Source organism: Acanthochromis polyacanthus, chromosome 4 (assembly GCF_021347895.1).
Source record: "Acanthochromis polyacanthus isolate Apoly-LR-REF ecotype Palm Island chromosome 4, KAUST_Apoly_ChrSc, whole genome shotgun sequence".
In the NCBI taxonomy this organism is placed as follows: Eukaryota; Metazoa; Chordata; class Actinopteri; family Pomacentridae; genus Acanthochromis; species Acanthochromis polyacanthus.
Window position 1 is genome coordinate 15580578 of NC_067116.1, and position 6391 is coordinate 15586968.

The following is a 6391-nucleotide window of genomic DNA, read 5'->3' on the forward strand; positions in this document are numbered from 1 at the left end:
GATGCATTCTCCGGCTGAGAGAGAGAGGTTAAAGTAAGACCTAGTTTACCTGTGGAACTGTCAACATTATGTAGTTAGCAAACCGTTAGTAAATATTTACATGGCTGATATGAAATACATATATACAATACTGGTGAAAAGTTTTAGAACACCTCAATTTTTCATTTTTTTTTATTGGAAATTATGCATGTTAATGTTTCATTGCGCTCTGCAATGAAAGCATAGAACAAATAAACAAATGAAATCTATTTAGAAAACAAAATGTATTCTAAACTTTTGACTCATCAAAGTAACCACGTTTGACAGATACAACAGCTGAACACACTGGTGACATTATTTCCACAACGGAAATCAAATACTGTTCAGAAAGTTCTTTCCAAATCTGTTGCAGAAGTTCCCATAAATCTGTGGCATTTGTAGGTTGCTTTGCTTTCACTCTTCTGTCCTGTTCATCCCAAACCAGCTCCATGGGGTTTAAGTCTGGAGATTGTGCTGCCACTCCATGTTTTCAAGCTTAACATCTTGGGGTCGATGGCCTAAAAAAGGCTGAAGACTCCTGCCCTACAGTATTATTTAACATCATCAGTGTTTGATTTTTAATACATATTTTCATCTGGATTGATAATGTATATAAAAATTCCACATATTACAGCTGTACAATGATTGTAAAAATGTGTTCCAGGTTCCACGTCACACTTTTATATCAGGTGTCAGTCAAGGTGACCTCTGTCAGATTCCTTTTTGAATATTTAAATGACTAAAAACAAAATACAGCACAGTGCTGGAAGCTTCTCAGAAACACCCTTTAAACACTGGCAGGTATCAGGGATTCAGACTTTGCAGTAATGTGATCAAACACTGGATTTTAAACCTGTGAGTATTTCTTTTGGCAACTTTCCGATTGCTGTTACAGTCAAACTGGACTACAGGAGATTATAAAGCAGTAAGATCATTTGTATCTGTGTCCTGTCACTTCATTAGTTTCCTTTTGAAGATGAACTTCAGGTTTTATTGATTTTCAAAAGAACAAAAAAGACAACAGATATTTGACAGTCCTGTATTAATATTCTGTAAACTGCAAAACTGCTGAAACCTCTGTTCCTTGAGCTGTGGCACACAATGTGCTGTGTTATTGATGCACCATGATGTATTAAAAGTTGTGTCATTTAATGTGTTAGTGTCCACGCTTAGTGTTTTTGTACTGTATACAAAAAGAATTTGTTTCGAGGTTGAGGACTTTAACAGTGTTCATGTGTTGTTTTTCCTATTTGCAGTGACATCAGAAATGGATCAGAAACTGACTTTGATCTTCCTTGCGTTTGGATTTGGTAAGAGCTGAGATGGAGACTTGTATTTAAAAAATCTTATAAGTATTCACCCAAAACATTTTAACAGCTGTCCTTCAATTGTAAAACTGACAAATATTATCCTGAAATAAAATAAGTTTGCTAGAGGATGGAACTCAGTGACATAAAAATAAATGAATGAAGGTTCCATGAAGTTACATGCCCATGCTGAAAAAAAGCACCAACATTTTATGAATTCTGACTTCAGGCTGGACGAAGGCTGCACTGCTATTTAAATCTGACCTCTTTAGCCTTGGAAAAACATTTATATTAATTGAATAACTCATATTCAAAAAGGGGCTGCTCAGTGGAGTAGTGGTTAGCACTTTCACCTTGTAGCAAGAAGATCCCCAGTTCAAATCCCGGCCTGGGCCTGGGATCTTTCTGCATGGAGTTTGCATGTTCTCCCTGTGCATGCGTGAGTTTTCTCTGGGTACTCCGGCTTCCTCCCACTGTCCAAAAATATGCTGAGGTTAATTGATTATTCTAAATTGCCCATAGGTGTGAATGCGAGTGTGATTGTGTGTCTGTATATGTAGCCCTGTGACAGACTGGTGACCTGTCCAGGGTGTCTCCTGCCTTCGCCCGAGTCAGCTGGGATAGGCTCCAGCACCCCCTGCAACCCTAGTGAGGATAAAGCGGTGTATAGAGGATGGATGGATATACAAAAAGTAAAGAAGAACTTGAAGCAATCTGTTGGAGCCACATCACCTCAAAACTGCAGCTAGTGGTCATTTTATGAAAAGTGAACCAATTGTAAAACCAAAGACAAAGTTATTTAAGTGGTAAAATCTGATTTCTCAGTGCAGTCTGCTTTGTCAAACATTGTTTTGTTTCATGGATTCAAAGTTATTTTTTATCATGATGGGAAAAAGTTACAACTGCTTTTGAAAATGTCACAATGATAATTTTCAGTTTTTATCCAACTGTTTAAAACTATTCCAATGAATCATGGAGCTAAAATCTCCAAGATATGCAATAATCAATATGCTTTAACTACAACAACATATATTGCTTTAGTATATTAGATAATTATTTAGACTTGTCTTGGTACATGTAAAGACAGTGGTAGGTGGGGAGTTCCTGAACAGGTTGATCCAGCCAAGACCTTAGGGTGGGATTATGGTCTCTCAGAATTTGCTTGTTGTCCAGCTACGTCACAGATCTAATTTGATTACAGTCGTCCAGCTCGACAACAGCGGAAGGCAGTAGAAAAGCAAACCATGACAGAGGGAGGATTAATATCATTTAAATACTGGGATAACAGCTCATGTCTTTAGAGAATCTCTCCAGGAAGAAAATGGGAAATGTTCCAATAAAAGGAGCAACAAATAGATAAAAGGGCAACAAGATTATAACCAAAGTAAAAACCTGTGGCATTTTGATCAGTACTGAGATCACAGCTATTTATCTGAATGATCTGATTTTGAGGGAAAAAAACATTTTTGTATGTTCACATTTCAACTGACACGGCTTTCATTTCCACGCTGTGCTACATTCCGACTAATACATGAATCTTTGCATCAAAATGAGACGCAAAATAAGATTCTCTTTCATGTGAACTCAGTGCATCTTCAAGAGACAAAATATAAATATAATGACACCCAACGCACATCATTTACTGAACAGGTGATTTTCAGTTTCAAGTTAAATGTGGCGTTGGGATGCAAGACTAAAAGAAAAAAGGTTTATTTACGGGATCTGTTTCCAAATAGCAGCATTTTGGATGTGCAAACTTTATTACAACATAGAATGTAATGGTATGACAGTAAATCATGCAAATTTTAGAATTTATTTATGGAACCACAAAATCAGGATAATGATTTAGGATAAATGTGCAGCCTGAGATAAATGTAAACACCCACTGTCCAACGCTGGGAACATGTTGGAGAGAATGCTGTCTAATCATCAGGTGTTCAGTTCAGACAGATCAGACATCCAGAAAAAAAGATGTCAAATATTTTTCTACTATAAAACTAAACACAAAGCCTTTTGAAATTATTCAGATGAACCGCTCAAAACAAACATTTTGATGCTTTACAGCTAAACATGCGCTCTATCTTTGTCTCTCAGAATTTGGCCTGACGTCCCACTCTCATGTCACCCTTCGTGAGTACCACTATGTTGACCAGAAAATGACCTGGACCGACGCTCAGCATTACTGCAGAGTAAAATACACTGATCTGGCCACCTTTGAAAACATGGATGACATAAATAGATTAAAGAGACCTGGTCTGGTAACCTCACCGTCCTGGATCGGACTGACAGATGACCCAAAATCCTGGAAGGGACCTCTGGGAAATGATACAAACTCCTGGAGATGGTCATCAACTGGTGAAACAAGCAAAACTGCATACCAGAACTGGCAGCCAGGTTTTCCAAATAAATATGATGCAAACCAGCTCTGTGGGTTTGTGACAGGATCCAGATGGTGGGATGATTGGGATTGTCATGACACACAACATTTTGTATGCTTCAAGGGTAAGAAACATTTTGCGTTAATGTATTGTGTTTGTCAATGGTGTGCACAGACATTTTGGGGGGCAGGTGCTCAGTGGAAACAAAAGGGCACCTTGTGCAATGTGTAGAACCACTGACTGCCTTAATATAACAGTGTGAGTCACACTGTTATATGGCTTATATTAAAAGAGATGTTAATTAATTAATATTAATATTAATAATAATAATAATAATAATAATAATGGATTAGATTTATATAGCGCTTTTTTGGCCACTCAAAGCGCTTCACAATGGACCCATTATTCATTCACTCACACATTCTCACTCTGGTGGTGGTAAGCTATATTTGTAGCCACAGCTGCCCTGGGGCAGACTGACAGAAGCGTGGCAGCCAATCCCCGCCTACGGCCCCTCCGACCACCACCAACATTCACACGCATTCATACACCAGTGTGAGAGCAGCACTGGAGGCAAGGTGGGTAAAGTGTCTTGCCCAAGGACACAACAGCACATGACTAGGAGCGGGGATCATTGGACGACCCGCTCTACCACCTAAGCCACAGTTAATATTATTATAATAATAATAAACCTACACAAACTAAATATTCAGTTGTAGTATACTGATCATATGCTGTACCAGTTCATCAAATAACATTGGTTGTGTGGTGTTCCTCATCATGTTATGTTGATTAATTGGTTATTATCATGGGTAGCATCCAGCTTGTTAAGCAGGCGGGCAGTTGGTTAATTTAGGCACGGTTGTTTAGCGCTGCATGAGACAGGCTACTTCACAACAGAGGCAACTAAATGCACTGTATGGCTTTGCAGCTGAGGCTTACGAACAAAACACTTGATTCATTTACGTGTTACCTGGTTGGAGGTGTCTGCTCCTCGTTTTCATGTTAGGACACGGGGCGGGGCGAGTCGCAGCACGGCACAGGTCGAGTATGTGTGTCTGTGTGCCTCTGAGTGTGCATCTGTGTGTGTGTTTAATGTTTAAATTTGGAAAAAAAAAAAGTTGAGAAGCAGAGGGCACCTGTTTAATACTGAGGGCAAGGGGCTCTAGCACTACCTGGTGTCTATCTGTGCACGCTACTGCTGTTTGTATACGACTGCACTCTGTGGTTGAAAGTTTTGACTCTGCTTGGGTCTACTCAGAGGAAAATTCTGGCTTCAAAAGTTTACTTGAGTTGTATTTCCATGTTTTTTCCCTCCATGTACTCTTGTTTTCCGTTGCGGCCAATTTGAGCCTTTCTGCTTAGAATGACTTACAACCTCCTCACACATACTTTAATTTCTGTCTACTGTAGCTGCAAAGCCTCAAGACCAGAAAACATATACTCTAATTCAAGAAATGAAAAGCTGGACGGATGCTCAGGCTTACTGCAGAGAACACCACACAGACCTGGCTATGATTGAGAATGATCAGGAGAACACGCAGGTGATGTCAGTCCTCTCAGTCTCAGCGTATTCTGCATGGATTGGCTTGTACAGACAACCATGGAGGTGGTCCGACAACAGCAACAGCTCCTTCACAAACTGGAGGGATGGGGAGCCAAATAACGCCAACCGTAATCAGTACTGTGTGGCTGAGAGCTCAGATCACCTTTGGATCGATGAGAGCTGTGACAACAAATTAGCCTTCTGGTGCTATGGAGGTGAAAAGAAAAACAAAAATTAAATCAGAATAATTCAAAAAATGCTATGTATTTGTTTTCTGCATTTCGATAATGTTTCTGTCCTGTGGTTTGTGGGGATGTGTTTGGTGGACTGTCCAGACCCAAGAGTGAAGAAGACCATTGTGAAGATGAAGATTCAGACTGATGCTGACCTTTCAGATCCAGATGTTAACATCCAGATCCTGAAACAGGTAAAACTCACTTACATATTCTCTGATTCTATCATGAAAACGTAGACCATCAATTTGATGCCAGCCTCAGACTTCAGACATCAGATCTGCAGTCCTGAATAAAAATTTACATACATGTGGACAGACCATGTATATCACAGTAGAGTTTTCAATGATTCCCTTCACTCTTCATTTTCTATGAAACAATCTTCCAAATGTATGCATTTTGGTCAAAAAATTTGACTGTTTTCATAAATTTAGTAAAGATCTTTGGGGAAAATGAATAATCCTGCTGAATCAATAATATACAAACATCAATGCAAGTACTTGGTAAAAGGCTCTTTGGCCATTCTCAAGTCAACCAGGAGCTTTTGGTAGCCGTCCACAAGCTTCTGGCAGACTTCTGGGTAAATATCTGACCTTCCTCTTGACAGAATTTTTGCATTTTTTGCAAGTAAATAGGTTGACAATTTTTTCCCCTGTAAATGGCAATGTCACCCAGTAAATTTGATTAATGCAGTTTTCTACATCACTAATACGGATCATTCAAGTTCCTGTATGTATATTTTTGACTCAGCAGATGTTGTCATTTTCAGAAGATCTATAATAAACATAGGGCTTCAGGCTTAATATTGTGTAAACCTTGGCGTTAAGTGAGAGAAAAGTTAAAGTGACCAATAAACAGGGTCAATCGGGCTTGTTTGGCATTCAACCTTTTGACAGACTTGACATACTC